Source organism: Trachinotus anak, unplaced genomic scaffold (assembly GCF_046630095.1).
Source record: "Trachinotus anak isolate AG129_WGS33_773 ecotype Australia unplaced genomic scaffold, CSIRO_AGI_Tana_v1 ptg000014l, whole genome shotgun sequence".
NCBI lineage: Eukaryota > Metazoa > Chordata > Actinopteri > Carangiformes > Carangidae > Trachinotus > Trachinotus anak.
In genome coordinates, this window is record NW_027273865.1 from 6,951,906 (window position 1) to 6,965,576 (window position 13,671).

A 13,671-nucleotide genomic window follows, 5' to 3' on the forward strand; every position below is an offset into this window, starting at 1 on the left:
TGGCATTGTGCTGTGAGATTGAGAGCGGAGCAGTGGCTTTGCTTTTCAGGCAGGTCACAGTTTAACACTCGTGCTGAAACTGAAGAGCAGGGCCCTCCAACAGCCCGTGCTTCTACAGTGGGAGGTGAACTGAAATATCATACAGTAAGAGACTTTTTCCTGTGCACTGTGTAATACTCTGTCATGCAGTTGATGTCTGCACAGGAACCAAGTTGCATTTTATCAAGGGTTTTTTTTTTTTTTATAAATCTGTCGAGTGTTTCCACAGCTGGTACTGTACCTGACACTAAAGTGGCCAAATCTACACATGTGACAGGTTTTTCAGGGATTGTGGAGCTGATGAGTCAAAGCAGGAGCTTAGTAAAGATTGAGGTTGTGTGTGTGTGTGTGTGTGTGTGTGTGTGTGGCATGGAGGGGGGGGGGGGGGGGGGGGTAGACTTTTTCAAGACCATTAACAGATTCCATTGAATTAAAAGACAATTGTGGTTTCACCCTATTTCAATTCCGGTTTCACTCTTTCTCAATAAGCTTTAATTAAGTGTTCTCAATTCACAATTTTCTCCCAGTGTATGTCTGTTTAATAGTCTTATAGTAAAATTAAAAGCTTATGTGAGATGTGAAACCTTGTATGGTAATGAAACATTCTCCAGATGAGATCATTTCTAAGCTGTCGAGTGAGATATCAACTGAGTTATTTCCTGTCTTTGCTGCTGTACTAGACATCCTGGGTTTTTTGGGGTTTTTTTGGTATATAAATGTAAAAATATAACTGTTGGGTCTTCTGATAAAACTAGCTAATTTGTGTTTGCTGGAGGAGGTTTCTGTGATGTTTGGATTTTCGTCCTGTTGGTCCCCCCCCCCCCCCCCCCCCCGGCGGCGGCAGAGATGGCAGAGAATGAGAATTAGGGAAGTGTGCCATGTTCTGTTGAAGACTGTGAACAGAGGGATTAAAGGAGCAGCTTTGCAGAAAGAATCAACATCCAGCATTGTATTGCAGCAGTCCAGTAATTATTGAAGTTATAATTGAAGTTGTCTTTTGACCTCTAAGACCAGATGTACTGGAGACATGCCGTCAGGAAGCCACAGCGCACAGTGTGCTGTGCTGCTGAGCTTTACAGGAAATAAAGAAAAAATCCTGCCTTTTTTGGCTCTTTGTTTACAGTAGCATTATTGTATCATCAACAACTTGTTCCTCATGTTGTTTTTCTTCCCTTATTGTTCAATGGGCAGCCAGATAATGATGTGAGTAGGTTGGCCGTTCACTCTGACACTTTGGTCAAGAGGTTGTTGAGATATCTTTTCAATTACTGCTCAATGTGGCATAAAATCTGATATAGATATTTATGCCCCAGAAGGTTAACTTCTAATATTTCTGGTGAACACTCAGACTTTTTCTGCAGCACCACACCAAGGAAGAAAAATATATAGTTCTACTAATAATCTAATGAGCTCTTTTGCGATTAAATTTGCATTACATTTTAAGCTCCCCAGAGGATGAACCTGTTTAATTATATACCTTTTCTGTTGCTCCACACTCAGGCCAAAATATCCACTTCAGACACAACACATCATGCTGGCAAACTATAGAAATGTTCTGGCTGCATTCGTGCTCCCACAGAGATAACTGCTTGTGATTGTAGTGACCCAGTGGCCTTTCCTCCAGCACCACTCTTAACATTTTAGCTGCACTACTGAGGCTCAACTTTGCAGTGCAATTTGTTACAACACTTCTGTATTGTGGCCTCAGCAAAGACAGTATGTCGTGGAATTAGTGTTTGTTTTACATGTCTTCTGTTGCCTTTGCAATATTATCGCATATATTTGAATGAAAATAAAGAACTGCCTCAGCTGATCCTGAGATGGTCCGACAGTATCCGTACATTTGCATGCGCCGACGGTTTTATTAGAGCCAGCAATTGAAAATGCAGCCTCCATCAAACATACAGCATTTAAAGCTAAACTAAAGATCCACTAGTTGCAGATCTTTGTCATGTATTTTTCAGAACAAACGCTCCTGCCTGTGTCTGTGTGATGGCAGATGGTGTATTATTAGAGGGAGACTTCTTAAGAAACACTGGCAAATTTGATATACTGTGGATCCTCCCTCATAAGAAATTAAAGCACAAGTGCCCTGCTGAGAGACCTCATTAGGGAGGCACATTCAAGAGTAAATCAGAGACGAAAAAAAAAAGACAAATGCTGTTGATTAAACTTTCCCTCCCTTGTAGTTCAGGCCTTGTGTTTTTCTATCCCTAATGACATAGTCAGAGAATGCTCTGTATAGTTTTACTTACACAAAGTTCTGTTTCTATACAGGTGACCAGCCTCAAAAAGTCAACTGTTACTGCAAGGAAGTTGGATGCTTTATGCTCTAAGGTGTTCCAGGTATTCATGTGGTATACCATACTGCCTGCTATACCAGAATATTTGGCCTTTTCTGAACCACATAATGCCTAATTTCTATTTTTTGTGTCATGCTGCTTGAAAGAAATCACTTGCAAGACTTTCCCCTGCAGGTACAATTCCTTTCAGGACGTTAAAGTCACATATGGAGATTTGTTTATAGTGATACTGGAATTCAGCCAAATCCCTGCAGATTGGAGAAGGTGGTGATTCAATTTGGAGATCCGAGCTACTTTACTCCAGACCCATTGTGTGAGGGAATATAATGGGAGGGATTTGTAAATCTGGAGGCTGCATAGGGAGATTTAAAGGTCAGGCAGGAAAATAGTTATCTCAATGCAGACCTCTGCCAAGACCTTATAATCTGCCCAGTTACCTGTCTGTCATGGCTAGTGTCAGCAGCACAGGCAGGGAGGACCCAAGCGCAGACACACAGGCTGGTAGACGGACGGATAAGCAGGCAGGAAGACAGGCAGGTAGCAGGCACATAGGGAAACACATGGAGACATGGGCAGATGATCTGGCGAATGACTGGGAAAAAGGACCGGCATAAATATCAGGGAGCAGATTGAGACTTAAATTAGGAAACGGGTGAGCAGGTGGATGCAGAGCAGGGAATGGGAGACCCCATAGACAAACCGTGGCACCCTTAACCTTGACAGTCAATGCTGTACCATGTAGATAACTGAATAGTTATATGAAAGTGGACAAAATTTGACCTGATGAGGACACAGGTCAACATGAAAAGGTTCCTTCTGGATGGAAACACTCTTAGTAGATAGCCTGCAATTTGAGCCTGATGGTGGTGTCCAAGGGGCAGTAACTTGCATGGTAAGTTTTATCCAACTCCATAAATAAGTTTTGAGATACTGTATCTAGGTTACACAGTTTATTCTGGGTTCAGTCTCCTAGTGTAGAGATGTGGGTGATCTGTGGGGGGTCATTAGAGTCGAGTAAATGAACGCCAGACGAAAAATCTTCATAACTTTGCTGTAGTTCTATTGAGTGCAGACCTTGTCATACAGGTCATGGTTTCAGCACCCAGAAACATAACTACACTAATAACACATAACTAGAGACAACGGCCAGAGTCCAGTAAGGAGCCAGAGCACTTCTCACAAGACCTGGCAACACACACCTCCCTGTTGGCTCTGGTCTGGTTTCACTGTGGTGCTGCAGACGTTTCCAATCAGAAAAACAGAAATGATGAATCAAAAGTTAAAACTGAAATAAAAAATACCTATTATTGTTATTATTATTGAACTGTCTTTTCCACAGGATGCAGACAGGCAAGCAATAAGTTAGCTTTTAATATGAGCAGCTGCATTGCTGCTGTCACATTTCATAGGGCTGACCCGATACAAAAAAGGTAACCAGTGATAATTACAATGTGTGCACTTTAAACATGATTCAACATTCAACAAACATGATCAAATGCCGTTCAATTAAAATGTTCGTAAAAGTCAATAAAAGATACTCACTATAGTGGGAAAACATCTGAGGATGTTGTGTTTATATGATAATATACTAATCCTTGTATTTAATGCTTAGTTTGTTAAATTGCCAACATAAACATAGGTGTATAACAATAATAATTTACTTGTTACCTTTTGTTACTTAAAAAAACCTTTTGCAGTGGTTCAGACACACCCACTAATGTACCATTGGTGTAAACAAGACTCACCTGGGAGGGAGGCCACCAGGTCCAGTTAATCTGTGAGACTATTACCCAGCAGGCTCCTAACTAACCTTGACAGTGCCGGCGTCCACACGTCGTAGTCCTCAAATCCTTCAGAGCTGAACATGGTGTCCAGACAAATCATTCACAAACCACTACCAGACAGAGAAACATCCAGTTCGTCCATCACCTGGAGCTGACTGCATTGCTGCTCTACTTCAGGTAACACACGGACTTCATCAAAGCTACAATATTGCCCAAAGATGTGCAGCTCTGATATATTTTACTGCGTGAAAATGTTGCTTAGACCAGTGCAATTTGAGTTTCTGTGAATCACTGTAAACTACTGTAGACTACTGGCTTAGAACAAACAACTTCATCTTAAAATTCCCAAAGTTCATCCACCCACTAAATGTTCACCTCTCATGTTCTGAAGTCACTCTGCTCACTTGCTTGTGGTTAGATTTTATTTTCACCACTGGTTCATGGGTTTGCTCGTCTCCACTTCAGGCCTGACTCTGTATGGCACTCTATCTTTAAAATCTTACATTAAAATGTTTAATGCATTTGTTGGAAAAATGCAGCTGGGGCTGATGGGAATTCAACCATCTATTTAAGATGTGTTTTGCAGTGAAAGTGCTGGAAAAGTGGAAACATTTATGTGTTGGTGGACTGAGCACTAAGCAAATTTTATGGTAGTCTGGACCAAAGTGTTTGACAGACAGACTCACCATGCTATCCCGAGACTCAGGCTAGAATTGCTTTAAGTATTGCATTTTAGCTATGTAAGCCAAGTGGCATTTACCTTTCCTGACCAGAAGAATACCAATCATTTTATTGCATTTTTCTAGTTTAAAGCTCAGATACCATCTACGTCATTCTTTAGATGGGATTTTTAACACAGAGAATGTGAGAAAGTTAAGCATCTGTGGGGAAAAAAATCAGACATATCAGCAGAATGTCACATATAAGTTCCTGATATTTAACACCAATGTGGATGCCAGTGAATGCAGCCTGCCTGCAGAGGGTCACATCTAATTGCTTCCGGTTGCCTTGAAAATTCACCCATCGCAGAACAGAAAAAGAAGCCGCTTTCCCTTTTTCAAAGTAATAATTTTCCTCCTGAAATTGAGGCTCACTGGGTCACTCCTTAACAGTGCACCTGTGATCTTGTGCAGCTGGATATGAGGACTACAAGCATTTCTCAAAGGTTTCCTGTTGGCTATGAATTGTAGTGAATCAGTTCAGTTTCACTATTCCTGTGTCTTAGGTATTTTGAGTTTTTTTTTAAGATCTAAATAACAAGTGGGTCTGAATGTAATACTCAATGTTTTATTCATTGCTTTTAGATTCAGATGAATCAAAGTCTCATCAGTTCCTTTAATGCACTGGCTTCTTCAGGGATTGAACTCTCCTGACCTGTCGCTAAGACCTTGCTGCAGTCCCCGCCGTCCATTTTCCACGGAGGAAAGAGAGAGAGGTAAATGCTGGGTTTATCCTTGGTCTGGAGCCCGGCTGTGCAAGGGAGCATCCAGTTCATCGTTTGGCCTTTTACAGCTTCATTGCCTACTTTACAGTAAAGCCAGGTGTAGCGAACCTTTCAAGGGCCTGACATATTGCCTGATTTAAAGATTCCCTGGGTGGCAGGCCACAGTAAAACCTGGATCAGTTGAAGCAATCTGAGGGTTCCTTCAAAGTGAAACTAAGCAGTAAAACAGTAAAGAGGCCACACTCTTCTCATCTCCCTGCTTCTTTTTTCTGTCCATCTCTAGGTTTAAATTGGCTGGATTATTGGAAAGCCGCACATTTGCCCGTCTCAGACTCTGCAGTAGAGGAGATCTGAGAATTTGAAGTTGAAGCCCTTTAACGACGTAACATAGAAGTTGTGTTCTTATTTCAACTGGACTGTAATGTGTCTGATTTTCAAATGCAATTAGCAACGTGCAAAGTAACAACAGCTGTGTCATTTCAGTACTCATCTACTCAAGCAGCAAGTGTCTGACTATCATTGACACCGAATGCTAACCAAGTGTTTCGGTGAGGATGTTGCTGAAGGAGCATTTGAAATAATTCAATGAAGCACTCTTTGTGTCATGATGCATGAAATCAAAATGCATTATCTGACAAACTGCATGGAATGTGTACAGCATAAAGCACTCAGCAAATCTGCTAGCCATTTAAACAACAGAAGAGACAAAACAACAGTGTCTATTCACTATAGTCACAGTTATTTCTCTTAGGTCCTAAGATTCCTATTGTAAAAAAGTCAATGAGCTTATTGTATTGTGTTGTTTGGAAGATCTACACTAACAAGACATAAAGCAATGCCATGATAAGGATAAAAGAGAGTAAATGCTTGAACAATAGACTGCATACAAAGATGGACGGAGCGTCAGTGATGTCACCCGTGGGTTTCTGAAGAGTGGTTTTGAAGCTCAGAGTGGGTCACTCCAAAGTCGCCATCTTGGCAGTGCCTGACTCCGCTAACTCCGTCGCAAGCATACGCTCACCCACCTGTCACTCAAAGCAGCCACGCCCTCAATTATGTGAAACTTTACAGTTGTCATGAAGGAAATTAGTTGTATAGAGCAAATCCATTTTCTGCAGCAGGCTGTAAACGTGTTTCTTTCTGCTGTAAAGTTGGACATTTTAACACGGGAGTCTGGGGATTGAGTCTCTTTTGGAGCCAGACTCAAGTGGTTATTCGATGAACGGCGGTTTTTAGCGCTTCATGGTGGCTTCAGTTTACAGACCTGGAGGTTGTCCATTGGCATGTACGTCCAGTTTTACAGTGGAGACCTTAAAAAGCAAAAAAGAGAGATAAATTACCCCTTTTTCAGTTGAACTGCAAGCATCAGTGAGGTCTCTTTCCATCTCATATTATTGTTTTGAGCATGCAGTACACAGCTGAAAAAGTCATTGAACCGCTCAATACAGAGGCAGATTATTATCATATTATTACGTTCAAATACACATTGAATGACCCGTTGTGAGCTGTGCTTTCACCTTTCACAATATGAAATGACTCTTGTGTGGTCATGCAGACGGGTTTAGGTTTACAGTATGTGCAGAGGGACTGAGATACTCTTCTCTGCCTCCACACAAATACAATACAGTGAAGCAGAGTAAGATTTTTTTCTATGGTGCTCTCTGCATCAATTTGTCTTTCCACAAACCATGTCAGCGACTCCACAGACCTCGATGCGAACAGTTTTCACTGGAGCTTCTTTCTACCAAAGAAATAGGCCGTATCAAAACTGTTCACAAGGAGCTTCAGTGGTTTATCCAGAGTATCCAGGCCTCTGTTTTTGAAAGACGCACTGCTGGGGAGTTTTTCAAATGTAATTCTTCAGCACTCTCAGCAGCACAAATAAAATTACCTCTATTACAGCGAGATGACAGCAGAAGATTCATAGACCTAAATCTCAAGACTTCTGTGTATAAAAGCGAAACTGTCTGCATGGCCAGAAATCAACTGTGGTAAGAAAAAATGTTGTTTTTCTGTAAATTGTTTGAACCAGCCTTTCAAAGCTCTCGTCTCTGAATCCGAGCTCCCTTCTCTTTGACCAGAGGAATACTTCACTGTATAAACTAGCTGGCTACAGCAGGTCATGTCGGTGTACACCTCAAATACCCTGCAGGAAACCAACATCTAAAGGGTGGATATAACAATGATACTTGCAGAATCAATGCAAGTGTCAATATCGTACAGACTGCCAATAGGCTCAAGGCTTAAATCGTTCAGCTCTGATGTCTTACACAAGGTGTTGTCTGTATGTCGTCTTCCCTGTATGACAGTTGCACACCATCAAAGCCTAACAACAAAGCCGAGGCATTGTCCCAGTTGAGCTACAACGTCCTCCCAGACTGTTGAGTGAAACCAGGTACACGCACATGCTGGAGAATCAATATACAAGGAGACTGCAGCTGTAAGTCAGAGCATGATGAATGAGACAGACTTGGAGGTGATTGAGCATGTCTGCTCTGATGGTGGTGCATTTAAATTGGGCTGTACATGTAAATGTTTTCCCTTAATTGGTAGCCAGAAGAGGTTTATCACCCGAGGTGAATACAGATCTGCAACGAAGGCAACTGAGAAGAAATTCAATTCAGATTTAATGAGCTGTAGGCTGGAAATCTAGGTTTCCCCTCATAGGTTGAGCAGAGAGCCACTTCTTTTTGTACCGAGACGTAGAGATTTTCTCTCTCTCTCTCTCTCTTTTTTTTTTTTTTTAAAACTCTGATGATTAATGTCCTGTGTTTGACCTTATTGACTTCAAGCTCAAATGAGGAAATTGCTCTCAGGAGTGGTGCACTTTACCCTTCATTCAGACCAGCATGTCTCATGTGTGGATCGTGTTTCCCTGGATGGTAGATTAAGTCCGACTGATTTTCCCGTACAGAGGAAAACAGAAGCCAAATTCATTTTGAAAATGCGCCACAAACAGCTGGGACGGGCCACAGATGTCAGTGCTGTCTCGTCAGGTGGACTGGACATCAAGGCCTTTACTGTTGAGAGGGCCTCTTGATTAACGTTGTCTCGGAGACTAATCATCGCGTTAGACAGCTCCTTTATGGTTGTGACAAAGCGTAGGCAAAAATACACGACAGGAAAGAGCCACGGGAGCTGGAAAGTAAAGATCTGAAAACAAAGCAGATGCCCACACTGAGAGAATTACAATAAATCATCAAATAATAGTGGGAGCTGTCAGAGCTATCGTCTTCACACATCACAGCATGCAAACTCCTCACATTAAATGAGATGCCTCTCATTTCAAAATGGCCGTACACACATGTTTGAAGCTGCACGTGAGAAGATAAATGCATTGTTGAGAGACCATTTATCCATTTTAACAACCGGGAATTCTTATCGGGGTTGAGAAAAACAATTTGACTGCAGAGAGAAAAATGATTTATGGATATCCTCTTTGTGTTAGTAAAATCTAAATGATCTGACGCTGTAGTGAAATTGAAATTATTGTAAAGGCACTGCATGGAAGCACCAACGTCAAACTCATGTACTGATAGATGACTGTAATAAAGTGCCGCTAGAACGTGGCATTTTTCAACCTGTGTTGAGGATTCCAGAGGTTATGAATAAAATGGAGATTTTGTATGAACACACTCGATGTCAAATCAGCCATTTATCCTACAAAAACAGAACCACTGAAATCAATAGAGCCACTGCTGCGCGCTGGTGCGAAATCAATGTAATATGGGCTTCAGAATGTCCTGCTGGATTTCTTCACTTGTGCAATTGGTGGATAATCTTCAGACATTTCCTTTGGGTTTCTTTTGGAGCAGCTGTACAGTCTGTTTTAAGTGGTTCAGTTTCACAGCTCTCCACGCCATCAGAGCAGCTGTGTGATTACTGCGCGCTCGTCTGAGGCTCTGTGTAGCCTGCTTGACCGCTGGAGCTAATCTCAGTTTAGCATTTCCACACAAAAGCTGTCTTTGTGTTTACTCTAACAATGGCAGACCACTAGAAGCCTCAGATCAGGCCGTTTCGTGAAAGCAGATGACATATAGCCCTCACTTTCAATCTTTCTGAAATGGCAGTTTGCACATGTAAGCCGCAGCTCAAGTGGTCTCCCACCGGACTGTCCCTGAGGTCTTGATCCTTTGGCATGAGCGCCGCCATGTTTTTGAGTCATGTTGTGTGGACAGCAGTGACAGCTTTAAAATGTCTTCATAGAGAATTAATGAAAAGGTGGAAAATGAGAACAATGCACAGGGGTGAGGTATGTATTTGTTTAAACACTGATGCATCTTCAGGCAGACTGAGCGCTTCAGGCTGGTGAACCCAGAGTCCGAACGGCAGGGGCTTGATCACCTCTGTGTTTTTTTACTCCGGTCACTGAAACAGTCAAAAAGTCTGAACGCACACACTTGATGGCTCCTGGCAGTGATGTAAAACTGTGCAGCAACTCTGCCGCTCTAGCATAATGTTATAACATGCTTAGCATTTCCACTGGGCCCTGTTGAAATCCATACTTCGTTTATCATTCATGCCATGCATGCTAATGAGCCTTGTGCTAAGCAACAAATCCTGCACTCGCCAGCTATTTATAGCTTGTACTGGTATCACGAAATAAAGGTTTGGAGGAAACAACACGCAGATGTCTGGAATCGGAGAGAAAAGGAAGAACAAAAAAAAATAAGAAAAGTAATGTTGTGCTTTGGCTGTAGGCCAAAGAACAGCACAAGATGACATTAAAAATTTAGTAATGAAGGGGGCATAAATTGGCCCATGGATGAGGAGCGTGCCTTCAGTGTGCTGAGAATGAATCTGGCCTGGGACCTTTTCTACATCATTTCCTCTGTCTAGTCTTTATGTTGCTCTGCTGTTGGTCGTCTAATGAATGCAGAGGCAGAGCAATTTGTGTGTCCACACACAACAGTCTTTTCTTCTGTGAAAAAAAATGCCAGTGCCTCTAAATCTGTATGGCAGTGGTTCCCAGCTTTCTTGAAAATCTCAAAAGAGAGATCACTTGTCAATTCACCATCTGTCTCTTGACTCTTTCCTTTTAATTGCTGTTGCTAACCAGCTATCCACTTTGACTGAGATAGCAAATAAAAATACAAAGAAATCTTCTCTTCCGGCTCCCAACGAAGGCAGACGCATCTTCCCCCTCTCTCCTCTCCCTTTTTTTCCCTGCTTTGCATCTCACGTCTCGTCCTGTCTTGTCTAAACCTTGGAAGCCTCTCTCCGCACTGCTCTCTAAATCTAAAATCATGGAATTGGTCAACTGGTCTCTCAACGCAATTGACAGGATCTTCTCGACGAGAAGCCCGGGTTCGGGGGAACCTGTCTGCCCTGGCGGAACATACGCCGCTGGTTACATGAGGGACTCCTGGGAGCAGTGGAGGGTCGTGTGCCTGGCGAGTCTTTCCGTTGAGGACATCGAAGATCTCTACATATTCGGAACTGTGATATCAGGCTTTCTGCTGATTGGATTAGGCATTGCCCTGGTGTATCGGAAAATTCAGAAGACGGTGACAGCAGTCCAAATCCCCACGCTGCCCGACATAATTGATGGAGTGAGTAAAGCTGTAAGCACTCAGACTGTGATTGTGAACCGCAACTTGGGAACCACCTTGGAAGGAGCTGTTAATGCTCAGACTGTGGTCATAAATCGCAACATGGGTCACATCTTGGAGAAGCTTGCAGCTTTGAATAGGAGAATGGATGGAGATGACCAGAATGGACTAACAGAGTAAGCCGTGTCTATTGAAATACGACTGCTCGCCCTAACCCAAACAATCATAATCTAATCTGCGTTCCGGCCCCCGCAGCACCAGCCTTGGCCAAGACCGGTGCTGGAACAACTCCCCCACGAGATCTCTGCAGTGGGACGCTTCTACTCCCCCCCCCTCCTCCACGGACACCTGTGGATTGTTGACTCCGTCCAGGAACCGATCAAGGATGTCTCCATGGCAACTTGCTGTGTTATCGCGATGACACCCTGCGAACTGAGGCACTGATTGTGAACTAGACGAAGCGACTCCCCAGGCCTATGCACACACACACATTCACGGACACCTCTTACATGTACATATGCAACTCACAACCCAACCCCATCCCACGCCTTCGCCGCTTCCTCCCATCCAGTGCGGCGGGCGGGGTCCGATAGCTGCGCCTTAATGGCAGCGGCTGCGGCTGGCTGCCTGTCTGCACTGGAACCACCTCCTCCCCCCTTTCCCCCCTCCCCTGGAGCAAATTGTCTTGAGTCACTGTGTTGTAAGATGTGTTTGTTTATATATGCCTATGTTGCTGAGGTTTTTTTCCCGAATCCCACACTGTACCCCCCCCCCCCAGGAGTATAGTTTGGGTTCTGTTATTTTTTTTTTTCTCCTCTCCTCTCCACTTGTTTTTTTTCCCCATTCCTCCTTTTTAAATGGCGCCGCAGATGGCTGCCTCGGTGTTTTGGTGCGCTCTGCACCATTCACCAGAACAAATTCCTTGTACGTGAAAACATACTTGGCAATAAACCTGATTCTGATATATATATATATATATATATATATATATATATATATATATATATATATATATATATATATATATATATATATTTTGGTGCAGTGGTTAGCACTGTCATCTCACAGCAAGAAGGTTCTTGGTTCAAACCCAGAGGAGTTTGCGTGTTCTCCCTGTGTCTGCATGGGTTCCCTCCGGGTACTTCGGCTTCCTCCCACAGTCCAAAGACATGCACATCAGGTGAATTGATGACTCTGAATTACCCGTAGGTGTGAATGTGAGCGTGACTGGTTGTTTGTCTCTATGTGTCAGCCTTGTAATAGACTGGTTACCTGTCCAGGGTGAACCCTGCCCTCGCCCAATGTTGGCTGGGATTGGCTCCAGCCCCCCTGCGACCTGGTTCGAATAAGTGGTATAGAAAATAGATGGATGGATGGATGGATGGATGGATGGATGGATGGATATATAATTACATGTTTTCACCAAAATTATACTGTTTCGCAAATGTTTTGTTGGTCCCATTGCCGTACCTTCACAGCCCACCAGTGGGCCCCGGCCCACAGGTTGGGAACCCATGATTCAAATGTCAGAATACTATAGATAGATAGATATAGATAATATAGGATATTGTATTTGGAATTGTTTAATCACCAGGGGGATTTAGTAATCAAGTGGGCATAAACTGGGCAGGGATGAGGAGCGTGCCTTCAGCCTAAATCCACCATGTACACATTGCATGTATGCAAAGGATTTAACAATCTATGTGCATAATATGCTGTTTAGCTGAACTGGGTAAGATATACACAGTCACAGTATAACACCAACATTTATATTTATGGTATTCAGCTCAATATTCAATATCAATATCACTATTCAACTCAGTTGGACAGAGTTTTTCAGAAAACATCAGTGAGAGCAAATAGATATGAATGTTTAAATTATACTTGCGCTGCAATACTTATGGTAAAACTGTTATTTGAAAGTTGTTTCTCACAGTTAAGAGCCACCATCAGAGCAAATGGTGTGTCACACTGTAGACTGAAACACTGTATTCTCACTAGTGATATTACCATCCTCTGCATCCCAAAAAGATGATATTTATTCTTTATTCTATAAAATGTGTTGAAAGTAATCTATGTCATGCTGTGCAAAGGGAACGCATGTAAACAATAATGTAGAATCATATAACTTGATTGTTTTGTATCATTCAGCTGTGTCACATCCCTCCCTGAGCAGCCTGTTTATAATCTGCAGCTGTTTTATGACAAATTCACAGAGGGATTTGTCACACCTGAGCTTCAGAATATTCTCCTCTCCTTCCCACAATGCTCTCCGTCCCACAATACCTCACATTTAACAGCGAGACATGTTTGGCAAAGCAGCTCATCAAACCACATGACACATAAAAGCTAAGGGTATTATCTGCTTTCAAGAAAAGGATAAATCCAGACGCACAAGCGAGGTATTGATAGTGTGGTTGCCCCGATGCTTTGTGTCTACACAATACTTGTTACATAAACAGAAAAATGTTGAACACAGATGTCGTATCAAGCCTTTCTCAGTAGAATCAAACCACATCCAGTTGAATATCAGAAAGACTGTTTTTAAA